Genomic DNA, 18133 nt, shown 5'->3' with positions numbered 1-18133 from the left:
GATGGCTTGTTGGTTGTTCGCCGGCACACTCCCCTTGCTGCCTCTACGGACTGCATTATTGTACCCAGGCCCGTCCTAGATGGTCTACTCACTGCTCTTCACATCTCTCTGGGACACCCAGTGTACACCCAGATGAAGACAGTTGTACAGCGCTACTTTTATGCGTTGGACATGGACTTTGCTGTACAACGCGTAACGAATGGCTGCCATCAGTGCGCGGCCTTGAGGAAAGCTCCGGTGTTCATGCGTGATCAGATGACCGGTGACCCTCCCGAGGTTGTGGGCTCTTCCTTCGCAGCAGATGTTTTCAGGTGGGAGCGGCAGTGCACCCTCGTTATCCGTGAGTGCGTGACATCATTCACCATGGCCTGCCTCATCGAAGATGAGCGCCGTGAGACTGTCAGAGAGGCCTTACTCCGTTAATGCGTGGGGTTGTGCCCTCTCGATGGCCCTTCGGCAGTGATCAGAACTGACCCGGCACCTGGCTTCGCCGCACTGGCCGGAGATAAGACTTTGACCAAGCACAGGCTGGCTATCGAAGTGGGGAGCGCCAAGAACGTCAACAAAAACCCAGTTGCTGAGAGAGCCATACAGGAACTTCAGGGGGAGATTCTACGTATCGAGCCTAATTGCAGAGCTGTCACTCCCCTGTTGCTGTCCCTCGCCGTCACGTGCGTGAACAGTAGGGTGAGGTCCCGCGGGCTGTCCGCCCGTGAGATGTTGTTCCAGAGGGACCAGTTTTCTCACAGACAGTTGCCTGTCGATGACCAGGTCCTCATCATGTCGCAGCACTCGCAGCGCATTTCCAACCACCCACATAGCATGAGGTCTTAGACGCCCTCTGGTCGTATGCCTGCGCCCGTCCCTGTGCGCGTAGGTGACCTTTTATACCTCTACGGGGATCGTTACAAGTCCAAGGCCCGGGACATGTACCTGGTTGTTGCAGTGGACGGGGCATGGTGCAATATTCAAAAGTTTACTGGCTCCCAGTTACGCCGCACCTCCTATAGAGTCAAGCTGAGCGACTGCTACAGGGTGGAGGAATTGACTGCTACCTGGGACTCGCCAGCCACCGGCGGCCCAGCATCAGAGGACGAATCTGATGGGGGGCCTGAGGACCCTCCGCCACAGGGCCCTGATATACCCCCAGCTATCGTGGAGCCTCCTCCTGTCCCTCACCTGCTGTGTGATTATGAGAATCAAGAGGATTCAGCGGCGCTGTGCAAAGATACGCACACGGTGGCACCCCCTGAGGACATGCAGGACATCGTGCCGCCACCAGAGAATGCACCCAGGTGCTCTGGGAGACAGCGGCGCAAGCCTGACAGACTGGCTGGTTATGTGCTTTATTGATGACTGTTGGTAATGTCTTGTTCAGTTAATACTGATGGGTGTGAGGGGGTAGTTTAACACTGTTTGGGTAGTGGTACCTCACGGGCGGGGAGAGGTTATGTTGTAAAGGAAAAGAAGGTAGCGCCAGGGATGTTGTGGGATGTTACTGGGGAGCTTACCTGTTATGACGTAGTTGTCCAGCCGGATATAGACCGGGTGGTGTTGAGTGCTGTTTTGTTCCCGACTGTTTCTCAGTAAAGTCTCTTGCTAAACTGACACCTTGCGTTGTGATCCCTCATCCTTTCCATAAACTGGCGCACGAGTTATCAGTCAGATACAACTGTCATAGCCTTGCTGTCACAGGGTTCCCGCTTTGGCGCGAGTACCCAAGGAGACCAGACATGTCTAGACAGTTGCCACAGCAACGGATTAATTAGTCCACAGAATATTCATAAATCACCTTGTCTACTAAAAGTGATGGGTTTTGCAGTTCTGCATAAGCAAAATAAGGAAAATCCCAGAAAGCAGAGGCAATCAGTGACGTCAGGGCCAGGCTAATTTGCATTGGTTTTGGTGCGAATGGGTGCTACCAACCTACAGTACAAAGGGATGCCGCTGAGGCGCTGGGATGAAGGGACACAGCAGGATTTAATAAGGGAAAACAATGGTGCGCAGCAGGCTGTTTATTCACATTACTCTCTCCTTTTCTTCCTTGTAAATAGTCAAAGGACTCCCATTGTAACTTGGGGGGGGGGGGGGGGGGGGGCACAGCCCGCCGCCACCACTGCTATAAAGCCCACATTGTTTTCGGAACACAATAAGGACAATTGAAACTCTTTTGATTGTTTTAGACTGAAGTTTAGAGCAGCCGCAGAAGCGACTTCAGTATGTATGCACAACACTGGGTTAAAACACTTTCTAAAGCAAAGCTAAATTATAATATTTTGAATTTGTCTACTAATACACCATATGGCCAAATATATGTGGACACCTGACCACCACACCCATTTGTGGTTCTTCTCCAAACTGTTGCCACAAAGTTGGAAGCACACAATTATATAGATTGTCTTTGTATATTGTAGCATTAGTTTCCCTTCACTTGAATTAAGATGCCTAAACCTGTTCCAAAATGACAATGCCTCTGTATACAATAAGAGGTCCATGAAGAAATGGTTTGCCAAGGTTTCCCAACAGCAGTGCCCATCCTCACTAATATTCTTTTGGCTGAACGGGCAGATCCCAACAGCCATGCTCCATAATCAATTGGAAAACCTTTCCAGATGTGTGGAGGTTATTATAACAGCAAAGGGTGACTAAGTCTAGAATTGGGATATTCAAAAAGCACATATGAGTGTGATAGTCAGGTGTCCACAAACTTTCGTACAGATAGTGTATTTCTTATCAGAACCCCAAAAGTCTGAACACGTGAACAAATGACAAAACATCAGCAAAATGCTGCCTTGTAATGTGAATAGAGCTGAGAGAATGAGACAGGGAGAAGATTGATGAAGAGAGAACCAGGGTTCAGTTAAATAAATAAATAATTAAATAAACAATTGAGGGCATAAAAGAGTTATTTCAAGTTTCCTAGGATTCTCATTAGCGGATCTGGTGTAGAGGCAGTGTGTATCAGTCGATGTCAGCATGCCACAAATGACCCATGCTGTGCCAATTACAAATTCTTGGCTTATTCCACTTGCTCACTTCATCATTCTTTGCCTTTTTTTTAAAGATCTGAATACATCTCTTAGCTGTGTCTAGTTGTCCCAGATGGTGCATTTTCATAAAAACACAACTCAAGCATTTTATATCAAAATCCCCAATCTCTTTTCTGTCATCTCAGTAATCAGTATTGGCAAGAATGTAAATAAGCCACAAAGGGAATTGAACAGTATTAAAGATTATCAAATGAATCACTATCATTATAAGGCAGCAGTATCTTTACAGCAGGGATTTCATCATTAAACATTTAATTTCATAATGGGACAGATTTCATAAAAAATGTATATATCATAAATATGGCCAAGTCATCAGCATAGATCAGCCATATATATGCAAATGGACACAAGCAGCATGTTAAAAATGAAGGATTGTAAATGTACCATCATTTTTCATGTTATGATAATTTTATGTTCAGATTAATTTGAAGCCTAGAGAAAAACAGTTATATATATTATTTGTAAATTATGTAAAAGTGATAGGATTGCACAGACCCATGGTACAGGTACCAAATTACAGAAAATAGAATGATACTGCAGTTTTTCAGGATTGGTCCTAAAGACAGTTGCTATACTTGCTGTACACCAGTCGAGCATATTGTTGTTCCATAGTTTTGATAATTTTGCATGGGTCTCCTGTCTTATACACAAAGGGCCTCTGTGGTTGCAGGTGTTAATTCCAATCAAGCAGGAGCCATGCCAGATTCCACTTGTTTAATCAGTTCTTGGTTTCCAATCAACTTTCAAGTGTGCCTCCTCTTTGGCTGGAATGAAAGCCTGCAGCCACACCGGCCCTTTGGAGATAAGATTGAAGACCCGTTTATTATTGCATAATCAACAATATTAAATGGTTCCAATCATGGAAATTCCCATTTTCTGAAATAAAAGAGCTTAATATACTGTAATTTGTATAAAGCACCCACTCCCCCTTCTGTAAGGTCAGTTTATGGAAACTAAACTGTAACAGCCCATTTTGGACTTTTTTTTTCTTTGACGTCAAAGAAACAAACGTTTAAAATATACCTGCCCAGTCACTTTACCTCAGGTTAGCCCCGCCCAGTCACTTTACCTCAGGTTAGCCCCGCCCAGTCACTTTATCTCAGGTTAGCCCCACCCAGGTAACTTTAGAGAGATTAGCACACCCAGTTAGTTTATAGCAGTGTTTCTTAACCACTGGGCTGCAGCCCATTAGTGGGCTGGAAAGCGCCATCTAGTGGGCCACAATTTTTTTTTTTCAAGTTGAAGTTAATTTTTTATTCGTAGTAGGGTACAATTGCTGGGTTGCAGCCGACGTCACATCCGCCTCATTAAGCTACGGTCACACTACAGCTTGCGATGCTTTGCAATGGGTTATCGATGAAAATGAGGCATTTTGGTGGCAATACTCATATGAGCTAAAAGTTGTGGTCACACAGCAGGTAAACACTTGACTGTCACGCCTTTGTGCGCTTGAGTCTGGCGCAGCTCAAGCAGCCACGCTCACTCGCTCACTCATGGAGTGTGTTGTGAGCGCGCTTGGGACCCAGTCGTTATGGGAAACACTTGATACTGATTTTGAGTACAATCAGCACACACAGATGCGGACGCTGTTTTCACAGAGGCTTTGCAAAGTATTATCATTATCACTGTCACGGTTGTTTCTAGCCATGTTTATAATGCTGTTTAAATACTCTACTTTCTGTTTTGCTTTTGTAAATATCACTCCTGCTAATAAACACTCTTCCTGCATTAGATCTGTCTACCGCCATCTTGTAGTGTCCTGATCCCCAGATCGTTAACCCAGCCACATATAAAAAGTTGCACTCCTCCATGCTCTTCCAGGTTTTCATCTGTGTGTCCATGTAGAATGATGTCTGCAGCACCAGGTAGTTTGAGATGTCGGGGAACTCAATGGATGGATAATTTTCCAACTCATAATGAATGAATAAATCACTTTAGTTAAACAAGATAAGTTGATCAGCAGAGCTGGTGGGGTCATGCACGTACAGATACAAATAATTACAAACACAAAAGACTAAAAATATAGACAATCTTTCAAAAACCTTAAAATCTGTTGATTATTTATTAATTATCTTCACATTAAGTTAATTAATAGTATGCATAACTATTGTCTCTGTATTTAGTTACGGCTACAATAGGTTCAAAATTTCTTCTACTAATGTCAAATTTAGTGAGTAAATTTTTCTTTCCTAGGAAAAATCCTTCTTTGTTAGCTTGTAAGGATCTAATCCCGTTGAGTGGTTTCTATACCCACTTCTTTTGAGTGTACTTCTTGGTTTTAATAGCTTGCTTGTTTGCTGTACACAAACATGGCAATAAGAGCTTGTGTTAATGGACCAGACTCCACTTTTGGATCATTAATTCCTTTTGACTGAGAATGCCCTGCATGCATGGTTTTATGTTGGCTTCTGGCACATCCATACAGTTTTAAATACAATACCTACAATTAAAAACAGTTTATTTTTATTGCATTTATTTAGTTCCTGGGCTCCCATCTGTAACAGGGAGTGATGTTATATCCTATTAATTCACTTTACAGTAGATTATTAGATTCTAATAGAATAGATGGACCAAAATAATTGGGGGCCTTTTTTACAAGAACAAATAGGTGGGCCTCAAAGCAGAAAAGGTTGAGAACCCCTGGTTTATAGCATGTTAGCCCCACCCAAACATGTTGAAGTCTGCAGTTATTGGTCAGACTTATTGGAGTAAAGATGTCACAGCACATACAAATTCAGCAGGAGTGCCTGAACTGTATTTCTTTTTCAACATACCTGTGCATGTTATACTAAGCATTATACACGGCAAGTTATATCAAAACATTTACTATTAAAAGACAGGGCAGTTCCAATTATGTTGGATCTGACAGCAGGCCAACAGCCAGTAAGTAGCATTATTTCATTCTAATAATTCATATACTTGGGTCAGTTCAATAGGAACACTGAATCTCCTTCTTCTTCTTTTGGCTGCTCCTGATTAGGGGTCGCCACAGCGGATCTTTCATCTCCATTGCTCCCTGTCTTCTGCATCCTTCTCTACCACACCTGCCACTTTCATGTCCTCTCTCACCACATCCATGTACCGGTATCTCCTCTTTGCCCTTCCTCGTTTTCGTGTGCCTGGCAGCTCCATCCTCAACATTCTCTTTCCAACATGCTCTGCATCTCTTCTAAGGATGTGCCCATACCATCTCAGTCTCATCTCTCTTAGCTTCATTCCCAAGCTCTCCACATGTGTTGTCCCTCTGATGTGCTCGTTCCTTATCCTGTCCAACCTTGCCACTCCCATCGCAAACCTCAACATCCTCAACTCCACCACCTCCAACTTTGCCTCCTGTTTCTTTGTTAAGGGTACGGTCTCCAATCCATACATCACAGCTGGTCTCACTACTGTCTTATACATCTTACCTTTCACTTTTGCTGGGACTTTCCTATCACAAATGACTCCTGAAATCCTTCTCCAACTGCTCCACCCTGCCTGCACTCTCTTTCTCACCTCACTATCGCAGCCCCCATTTTCCTGCACAGTTGACCCCAGGTACCTGAATTCACCAACTTTCTTTACGTCTACTCTTTGCATCTTCACTACACTCTCATCCCCACTTCTCCTTGATGCACATGTATTCTGTTTCGCTACTGCTCACCTTCATTCCTCTTTGTTCCAATGCATACCTCCATCTCTCCAAACCCAGCTCAACCTCCTTTCTACTTTCACCACATATCACAATATCACCCACAAACATCATGTTCCATGGTGACTCTGGCCTCACTTTGTCCGTCAAGCTATCCATCACTATGGCAAACAAGAAAGGACTCAAAGCAGATCCTTGATGAAGTCCCACCTTCACCTTGAACCATTTAGTCATTCCAACTGCACTAGGAACTGCAACTTCAATAGGAACGCTGAATATGAGGCATCCATCCATTATCTGTAGCCACTTATCCTGTCCTACAGGGTCGCAGGCAAGCTGGAGCCTATCCCAGCTGACTGTGGGCGAGAGGTGGGGTACACCCTGGACAAGTCGCCAGGTCATCACAGGGCTGACACATAGACACAGACAACCATTCGCACTCACAATCACACCTACCGTAAGGTCAATTTAGAGTCACCAATTAGCCTAACCTGCATGTCTTTGGACTGTGGTGGAAACCAGAGCACCCGGAGGAAACCCACGCAGACATGGGGAGAGCCTGCAAACTCCACACAGAAAGGCCCCTGTCTGCCGCTGGGCTTGAACCCAGGACCTTCTTGCTGTGAGGCGACAGTGCTAACCACTACACCACCTGAATATGAGGCAATTTTATGTAATGGAATATATTATGTACACCATTCTCAATATGCTAATGCTAGCTAGCTTTCACCTTGCTAATCTGTTTGCAGATTCTATAGTATTGCAAATTTATTGTGAGCCTCTTTCCACTTGTGAAAGCATCCTGTCAGAACAGAGGTCATTTAAAAACAGCCTGAAGAATAAAGACAGGTTGGAAAAAAAATCCATAAGTCACACAAATATTATAAGTGGACTTCAAGAGAAAAAAAAAAGTCTATGATATGGTACTTTACAAACAGCACCACTGTGGTGACAAACACTAGCATTTGATTAACTTAGATTAACCAGATGCTTTTATCAAAATGGTAAGGGAATGTTCGTGTCCCACACTGGCAAAAATGAGGTTCATTATCAGTTTGTGTTAATTGATATAATCCTGTTGCTCTGCCTTTATATTTAAAGGGCACACTGATATTTAGTGGTGCAGGAGTTGTGCTAAGTGTCATTTAAACTAGGCAAGTGTGACAGTTTTATTGGTGGTTGAGTACATTAAAAAATACTACATGTAGCAACAACAGCCAACAGTCATCAAAGAAATGAAAGTCTCATGGCTGTCAGTATATTGGGCTCCAACCAAGAAACTAACGCAGCTTGCACTGACTGGCTGGACCCACAAAAAACAAAGAGGTGAAGCAAAATTAAACATTTTCCTCATTTTGGACTCATATTCCATTCATTAATAATGTAAAATAGTAACAAAGTTATATGATGACACGTACAGTGTGATGTCTGTAGTATGCCGTGTTTTTATTAGTCTAAATTACAGACAGAGCTGCAGCTACAATTATCAGCGCCTTAACAATCTTTTGGCCATTGCAAAAGTAGAAAAGACTTTCAAGATGTAAATTGTGCATGAATAATTACTCAAACTTCCACTGGAAAAAAAAAAGAGTTGATTCCTGATTACTTAGTGTATCAGATCATGTGACACCGTTCCACAATTATCTCCACCTTTGTCCACAGTTATTGACACCGTTCCACAATTATCGACACCATTCCACAATTATCGATATCCAGATGATTATTTATCAAAAAAATAATCGATATGTGGTATTAAGTTAACAAAACATAGTTTTTATTTAAATTTTTTTTTACACAGACTTGTATTTAGTACAAAATATCTTTTATATAAATATCTGGATGTCCGTGTTTATGTAAATGAGGAAGTAATTCTAATGTTTGTAAACAAATGAACTGATAATGTTTAACCTGCGTCAGAAAATCTCCTTGTTCCATTTTCTACCCACTTTCTAAGTATTTTCGTAGCTCACATTTTGTTAATTATTTGTTGCTGTTTGTATTAATTTCTAGTTTTATAGTTTACCAATAAATGTCAACACGGAATTGACATTGTAACTGCATGAAAATCCAGGTCAAAGGTCGCATGTCATTCCTCAAACCAAAATATAAAATGTCTACTGATATTGTAATATGTGGTAGATATTTACAACAAACTGCAAAAAATATATATTTTCTGAATGGAATAGAAAAATCTGAATATTTCAAGCATGTAATTTTTTGTATGCTAGGAATTTAATTCTGGTCTAATTCTATTTATTGCAATCGGATTCCAAATACTCTATAAACATTCCATTCTATTATGAATCAGAAAAAAAATAATGATAAAATCACAGCACTTTTATTTTTTTAACCCTTTGATGCAAAACATCGGTCAAAAGTGACCCGGCTGAGTTTTTATCTTCTATATCTTTGCAATAAATTAATTCCATCATTCAGTATTCAAGGTATTCCTCAATTAACTTGTTTTTGATCATCATACATCCTTATTTTATTTTTTCCTTTCTTACTTTTTGAATAAAAACCCTTTTTATATCACTACCCTTCTAATGCACAACATGGGTCAAAAACGACCTGCATTCATTTTCCAGGTTATTTCATGTATGGCTGAGTGTTTCTATGATATACTTTTGAAATAAATTCATTTTGTCATTTACTTTTCCAAATATGCAGTAAATATCTTGTTTTTGTTGAGCACAAATCATTATTTTTATTTTTCCTTTCTTAAGTTGTGAACAAGCACAATTTTTGTAATTCTACATCAAGTTTACACACATGGGTCAGAACCGACCCGCATGCATTTACTACAGCGTTTGGTGGGAACTGTGAATTGTGCTTGTGTCAGACATTTCACAGCTCAGCACAGCACCCTTTGCCCATCTAATACATGCAAGTAATGTTTTTCAATTGTTCTAACATTACCTTAGAAAAAAATTGATTATGTTTAGGTTACCTTGAGAGTGAGTAGATTACTCGTCAGAAAGTTACGAGTAATTACTATTAGCTACCTAGCTGTTGACATATTCTATTTTAGTTAGCTAATTTTATTGTAGTTGGCTTAGCTAACTACATAGTTAATAAATAAATAATTGGCCCCATTCACTGCTAAAGTAATTACTTGAAACAAATTATTATTATCGTATTAAGACATTTAATTTTAAATCACACTTGGATGACCCATGTGTAGTAATATGAAAAGTATTTTTGTTCATAAAGTAGGAAAAAAATTTAATTAATGATTTGTAGTAATTAAAAACAAGATATTTAAAGAATACTTGGAATATTCAATCATAAAATAAATTGATTTCAAAAGATAGAGCAAAGAAAAACTCAGTCAGCATGAAATAATCTGGAAAATGAATGCAGGTCATTTTTGACCCATGCTGTGCATTAGAAGGGGTGTGCATATGTTTTGCATCAAAGGGTTAAAGTACTTCATCTACTTCAACAATGTTACACAAAGATTGATCCATAACAGTTGTAAATGCCACTTAATTCCACAGGGTGTCGATAATGGTGGACACCAGTGAAAGTGATCACTATTATCGACACCTTATGTGACTTCTGAAACGCGCGTTTAGATACAAAATGGCGACTGTCAAATGAGAGAGTAAGAAACAAAGTAGGTTTTGACAAGGAGATCATGAAATATCAGTGAATTTTCTCAGTAAAAACATGTCCATGATCTTTCCACCATGCTTACCTGCGATGATAACGTCCAGATTTTCCTCAAGTTGCTGATCGTGCTGAAAAAAATTCCATCTCAGGTATCATCATCAGACGACAAGCTCAAAGGGCGAGGGGGGGGCTTCTGGTTGATTAATTAACCAATAATAACTGTTGCAACTGAAACTCACCTTTGTAAAATTGTTTTTTATTGGTAAATCTGAAAAGTTGATGATAATTATGGACTGTCGATAATTGTAGCCGCTGCTCTAACTATATTTAGATTTATCATGTTTCCACAGATTTGAAATATACTTGGCTGGTGGTTGGGGGACCAGAGGATGGAGACTGGGGGTGTTAGAGTATGCTTTATAAACATTATCCAGTATATAAATCTCACTCATTATAACTCACATGTCTGACTCTTGGTGACAATACTACTTAAAAATGTTGATTTTTATTTCATTTTACTTACATTGCTCACTTCAATTTCACATGAAATTAGTATTTGTATTATAATTATTGACAGCATGGTGGATTTCCACCACTTATAAGCATTAACATTAGTTTAACCAGATGCTTTTATCAGAATGCTAAGGGAATGTTCTTGTCCCACAATGGCAAAAATGGGGTTCATTAAGTTCATTGATATAATCCAATTGCTCTTAAACTTCTACCCTCCTTGTGTGAGCTCCTTCCAAAGACAACCTGATCCATTCCACTGATAACTGTTTTTTTTTTAATAACTGAAAATTATTGGGGGCGGCACGGTGGTGTAGTGGTTAGCGCTGTCGCCTCACAGCAAGAAGGTCCGGGTTCGAGCCCCGTGGCCGACAAGGGCCTTTCTGTGTGGAGTTTGCATGTTCTCCCTGTGTCCACGTGGGTTTCCTCCGGGTGCTCCGGTTTCCCCCACAGTCCAAAGACATGCAGGTTAGCTTAACTGGTGGCTCTAAATTGACCGTAGGTGTGAATGTGAGTGTGAATGGTTGTCTGTGTCTATGTGTCAGCCCTGTGATGACCTGGCGACTTGGCCAGGGTGTACCCCGCCTTTCGCCCGTAGTCAGCTGGGATAGGCTCCAGCTTGCCTGCGACCCTGTAGAACAGGATAAAGCGGCTAGAGGAGATGAGATGAGATGAAAATTATTGAATAAAATGTCTTAACTAGAGGGCTTCGATCATCAGGCACTTTTTAATCAATTATTCATCATTGAAGGTGCAGAGAGGTTGTGTTTAGTCACACAGTTAGCAAATTGGATGTTTCTTTAGATTGGGTAGTGCAGAGTGTCAGCTTCATCTTATGTGAATCAATTTAATTTAGTTTCCCAGTTGTAATGGGGCAAATTAGTTCATCAGCTGAGACACAGCTGCTTCTTTAGGGTTGCATTGGAGCTACAATGCATATATATATACTGGGTGCGATTTGCTGGGGGGGATGGTGGGATCATCCCCCCCTCTGGTTTTTATCTCTGCTGAAAAAAAATCCTCGGGGACAACCCCGTCAATAAAACAAACAAACCAAAAAAAAAGTTGACATGACAGGCATGTTGTGACACAGTTTTCTATGGTCTACATTGCACTCACTTTCAAAATGACCCAAAGTGGCAGCTTTGATGTTCACGAACGTCCCCAGCAAATAGATACATTGTAGATAATAACAATATCTTTGCGTTCTATGCAGGGATGCAAACAGCGTGCCTTTTGGCGGATGCCGCCTTTTTCACGGCCGATTTTTTTTTTAGGGGGGACGTTGGAGTGTCTGATTATAATTTCAAAGTAAATTCTGTATTAAAATTACTAAATAAGCAAATCCGTTACAGTCCATGAAACAGGAAGTATAAGGATGAGAAAAAAAACAGTTTAAATCGGAAAGCTGCGCACAATGTGAACTGCGCCATCAGAGCAAACTGTTCATTTAGTATTCATGTATTTTAGTGATTTTCGAGTCACTGTCCATTTAATCCGGAGGGAGAGAAACATCACAGCAACGCGACAAGCAATGCGAACTTTGTTGTGTTAGTGTTCGTGTATTTAGTCAGAGAGATAGGAAGATGAATTTACTATCTCTGGTTTAGTGTTCGTTTTCATTTAGTGTTATTCATTTGATATCATCGGATGTTATTGAGCTGTTAGCCTATTGTTACCTTAATTTTGTGACGTTTCATGATTAAAAAAAAAAATCCCCCCTTCTGGTTTTTTGACAAATCGCACCCTGTGTATATATGTGAGAGAGGATATGAAGTTTATCTTCAAGTGGTGAATATATTTCACAAGTGAGTGGAGCAAACGAGTAATATATTTTTTAACATGAGAAGATAAACTTCATATCTTCATGCCACCATGTAATGTTCTTTATATCGACATATCCACAAAAATATACAAGTTAATCAAAAGAATTTTAATTTTGAACTGTTTCGCCATTTTGACAGCGTGCCTCAAGTCAGTGGGAAAACACTGTGAGTGATGTCATCGGTGTGAAATATTGGAAAATATTATACATACAGGACGCTTTTTTCCATGGTATAAAAACATGTATTCTATTCCCTTCAAGTGGGTTTATTGATAGCATGCAATATTGTTATCATTTCGCTTATCCTCCATGTATTATGCCACTCTCCCCAATGGAGAATGAGTATGAAATATTGTTATAATATTGCACGTTGTCAAGACAACACAACGTCAAACGTCAAAGATGTAAAACTTCCGTGTTAGCGAGCAACAGTGACAATTTGTAAACAAACATGGCCATGAGGTTTGCTTTGTTAAAAGCAGAAGTTTTGAGAGAACTTTGGCTGCCAGGTCACTCCGTTGTATGTAGTTGTTGATATTGATTTTAAAAGTAACTAAATAAATTACACAGGGATGATAATAATAATAATAATAATAATAATAATAATGGGCGGCACGGTGGTGTAGTGGTTAGTGCTGTCGCCTCACAGCAAGAAGGTCCGGGTTCGAGCCCCGTGGCCGACAAGGGCCTTTCTGTGTGGAGTTTGCATGTTCTCCCCGTGTCCACGTGGGTTTCCTCCAGGTGCTCCGGTTTCCCCCACAGTCCAAAGACATGCAGGTTAGGTTAACTGGTGACTCTAAATTGACCGTAGGTGTGAGTGTGAATGGTTGTCTGTGTCTATGTGTCAGCCCTGTGATGACCTGGTGACTTGTCCAGGGTGTACCCCGCCTTTCGCCCGTAGTCATCTGGGATAGGCTCCAGCTTGCCTGCGACCCTGTAGAGCAGGATAAAGCGGCTAGAGATAATGAGATGAGATGAGATGAGATAATAATATTTGGCTTGACTGTGCTAGCACTGGCCTTTGCTATCACTACACTGGCTGGAAGGTAACTGGACTGCTGCGCTAACAGCACCGAGTCGTGGGTAAGCTAGCATTGGCCTTTGTGAATGCTGATATGTAGAGAGTGTGTATGTATAATATTAATAATATTGACTGTCTTTTATTGTGGTCTATCAGATATATTCCATTCTGCTACTCATCTTCGACTCGTTCAGTATCATGCTAGCCGAATGGAATATATCTGATATACCACTCAAAGCCAGCCAGTACTTTTTAAATATGTCACTCAGATCCACGATGTATTTCAAATTAAAAATGCAAGTTTTTCAACATGAGAAGATAAACTTCACATCTTCAAGCCAATGTGTGATTTTCTTTTTATTGTATAGACACATTCACAAACAAAGTACTCAAATTTATCAAAACAATTCATTAATATCCTCATTTTATGAGAGAAGATTCCATTTAATTGCCATCCTGGGATGTAGCTACAGAAATCTAAATTAATGACTAGTTGAAACAGTTTGACTCAGTTTTGGGACAAAACAATATAAGTATTTTTTCCTATTTCCTTTTATTACATAGAAAAAGATGACAAACCAGTAAGTCATAAATACCTTATGACAAACTCATCGTAGCCAGCTAATGCAGCACGTATTTACATCTAGAACAGACTTCACACTGAGCCATTTAGTGTTTTTGTTTTTTGTTTTGTATAAAGGCTGAATGTTACAGTTTTTGCACCATACTTAAATACAATAAGATGCAGGATGTTTGTAATTTTTTTCTTTTTCTTTTTTTTTACTTTTGAACATTTAGGAGTGAAATAAAGACATTGCGTCAGAGTCTGTAAAGTCTGCTCCAATATGGTGGTGATGCAAAACTCAATGACTCATGGTAGCCAGCTTAATGCGGCACGTATTTACATCATGCCTTTGTGGAATGGATTCAACACGGTGTTTGATACAGTCCTTTGAGATTCTGGCCAACACTGACATGGTTGCAGCACATAATCACTGCAGATTTGTCAGCTGCACATTCATGCTGTGAATCTCATGAATGTGCATCTGATTAATTCAGACCAGTCAACATTTTTCCTATTTTCATTAGTGGAACTCCATATGATCTTCTGCTGTTGTAGTCCAGCTACCTCAAGGTTTGATGTGCTGTGCTTCAGGAGATGATTTTCTACTCAGCACAGTTGTAAAGAGAGGGTATTTGTAGCCTTCCTCTCAGCTCAGACAAGTCTGACCATTCTCCTCTGGCCCCTCTCATCAACAACACCAACATTAACACCCATAGAACTGCCACTCATTGGACATTTTTGTCTTACACATCATTATATGTACACTCTATAGGCTGCTGTACGTAAATATCCCAGGAAACCAGCAGTTTCTAAAATACTCAAACTAACTTGCAAACATGAAATGGTCAGTCATCCATCCATCCATCCATCCATCCATCCATCCATCCATCCATCCATCCATCCATCTTTCGTAACTGCTTATCCTATACACACTGTAAAAAATGATTTGTTGTTTTAACTTAAAAAAGTCAGTGCAAGGGTTGCCTTAAGGGCTGCCTTAAAATTTTGAGTTCACTGAAATTAATATAGTAAGTTCACAACAATTTAACTTACTATGTGAATTCCAGTGAACTCAAAATTTTAAGGCAGCCCTTGCACTAACTTTTTTAAGTTAAAAGAACAAATATTTTTTTTACAGTGCAGGGTCGCGGGCAAGCTGGAGCCTGTCCCAGCTGACTAGGGGCGAGAGGTGGGGTACACCCTGGACAAGTAACCAGGTCATTTCAGGGCCGACATATACAGACAAACAACCATTCACACTCACATTCACAACTACAGTGGTGCTTGAAAGTTTGTGAACCCTTTAGAATTTTCTATATTTCTGCATAAATATGACCAAAAACATCATCAGATTTTCACACGAGTCCTAAAAGTAGATAAAAAGAACCCAGTTAAACAAATGAGACAAATAATATGATACTTGATCATTTATTTATTGAGGAAAATGATCCAATATTACATATCTGTGAGTGGCAAAAGTATGTGAACCTCTAGGATTAGCAGTTACTTTGAAGGTGAAATTAGAGTCAGGTGTTTTCAATCAATGGGATGACAGTCAGGTGTGAGTGGGCACCCTGTTTTATTTAAAGAACAGGGATCTATCAAAGTCTGATCTTCACAACACATGTTTGTTGAAGAGTATCATGGCATGAACAAAGGAGATTTCTGAGGACCTCAGAAAAAGCGTCGTTGATGCTCTTCAGGCTGGAAAAGGTTACAAAACCATCTCTAAAGAGTTTGGACTCCACCAATCCACAGTCAGACAGATTGTGTAGAAATGGAGTAAATTCAAGACCATTGTTACCCTCCCCAGAAGTGGTCGACCAACAAAGATCACTCCAAGAGCAAGGCATGTGATAGTCAGCGAGGACACAAAGGACCCCACGGTAACTTCTAAGCAACTGAAGGCCTCTTTCACATTGGCTAATGAGTCCACCATCAGGAGAACACTGAACAACAATGGTGTGCATGGCAGGGTTGCAAGGAGAAAGCCACTACTCTCCAAAAAGAACATTGCTGATCGTCTGCAATTTGCCAAAGGTCATGTGGACAAGCCAGAAGGCTATTGGAAAAATGTTTTGTGGCTGGATGAGACCAAAATAGAACTTTTTAGTTTAAATGAGAAGCATTATGTTTGGAGGAAGGAAAACACTGCATTCCAGCATAAGAACCTTATCCCATCTGTGAAACATGGTGGTGGTAGTATCATGGTTTGGGCCTGTCTTGCTGCATCTGGGCCAGGACGGCTTGCCATCATTGATGGAACAATGAATTCTGAATTATACCAGTGAATTTTAAAGGAAAATGTCAGGACATCTGTCCATGAACTGAATCTCAAGAGAAGGTGGGTCATGCAGCAAGACAACGACCCTAAGCACACAAGTCGTTCTACCAAAGAATGGTTAAAGAAGAATAAAGTTAATGTTTTGGAATGGCCAAGTTAAAGTCCTGACCTTAATCCAATCGATATGTTGTGGAAGGACCTGAAGTGAGCAGTTCATGTAAGGGAACCCACCAACATCCCAGAGTTGAAGCTGTTCTGTATGGAGGAATGGGCTAAAATTCCTCCAAGCCAGTGTGCAGGACTGATCAACAGTTACCAGAAACATTTAATTGCAGTTGTTGCTGCACAAGGGAGTCACACTAGATACTGAAAGCAAATGTTCACATACTTTTGCCACTCACAGATATGTAATACTGGATCATTTTCCTCAGTAAATAAATGACCAAGTATAATATTTTTGTCTCATTTGTTTAACTGGGTTCTCTTTATGGACTTATAGGACTTGTGTGAAAATCTGATGATGTTTTAGGTCAAATGTATGCAGAAATATAGAAAATTCTAAAGGGTTCACAAACTTTCAAGCACCACTGTATGGTCGATTTAGAGCCACCAATTAACCTAACCTGCATGTCTTTGAACTGTGGGGGAAACCGGAGCACCCGGAGGAAACCTGTGCAGAACATGCAAACTCCACACAGAAAGGCCCCTGTCAGCCACTGGGCTTGAACCCAGAACCTTCTTGCTGTGAGGTGAAAGTGCTAACCACTACACCACCGTGCCGGAAATGGTCAGTCACTAAGAACATATTTTCCCTATTCGGTTGTGCACATTAACTGAAGCTCTTGACCTGTATCTGCATGGTCTCATGCATTGCGCTACTGCATATTCAAAGTGATTGGACAAGTGACACCTGATTGTGATTGTGGGAGAGCTAAAATCTAATATGCAGTATATCAATAAATCAATTGTGAAACTATCAGGGTTTGGCTGTATGGTTCTGGCATATATCTTTTTGTGTAATTTGTACTATCATTAGACGATGTATGCTCAGTCTATTTACTTAGTTTCTTACCCCTACTAGCCCATATATAAAAGTACTCTTGGCTTTATCATTCATTCATTTATTCTCTACCCTCCTTATCTATTGTGGGGAAGCTGGAGCCAATCCCAGCTGACACTGAACAAGGGGTGGGGTAGACCTTGGCCAGGTCACCAGTCTATCACAGGGCTAACAGGGAGACAGACAGAAATTCAAATTCACATCGATGAATGTAAAGAAGCCAATTGACCTAATCCACATACCGGTATCTTTGGACTATGGGAGGAAACCAGATCAGCTGGATGAAACCCATGCAAACAGGGAGAACATACAAACTCCACACAGAAAGGCCCTGGTCAGCCGGCAGCTTTGATCCCAGAACCTGCTTTTTATGAGACAACAGTGCGAACCAGTGCACCACCACTCTGCCCAACCATGGATAAGTTAGATAAAATGTGACATCTGAATTTAAATCACATTATACTAAAATATGTTGCAAAATTAAAATCACATCACATTTACATATAGTGCAACGAGTCTGGCACAGCATATTTTCTTGAGTCCAACACACCCAAATGAAATCATCACAGTTA

This window comes from Neoarius graeffei, chromosome 3 (assembly GCF_027579695.1).
Source record: "Neoarius graeffei isolate fNeoGra1 chromosome 3, fNeoGra1.pri, whole genome shotgun sequence".
Taxonomy (NCBI): domain Eukaryota; kingdom Metazoa; phylum Chordata; class Actinopteri; order Siluriformes; family Ariidae; genus Neoarius; species Neoarius graeffei.
This window is presented reverse-complemented; position numbering follows the sequence as displayed.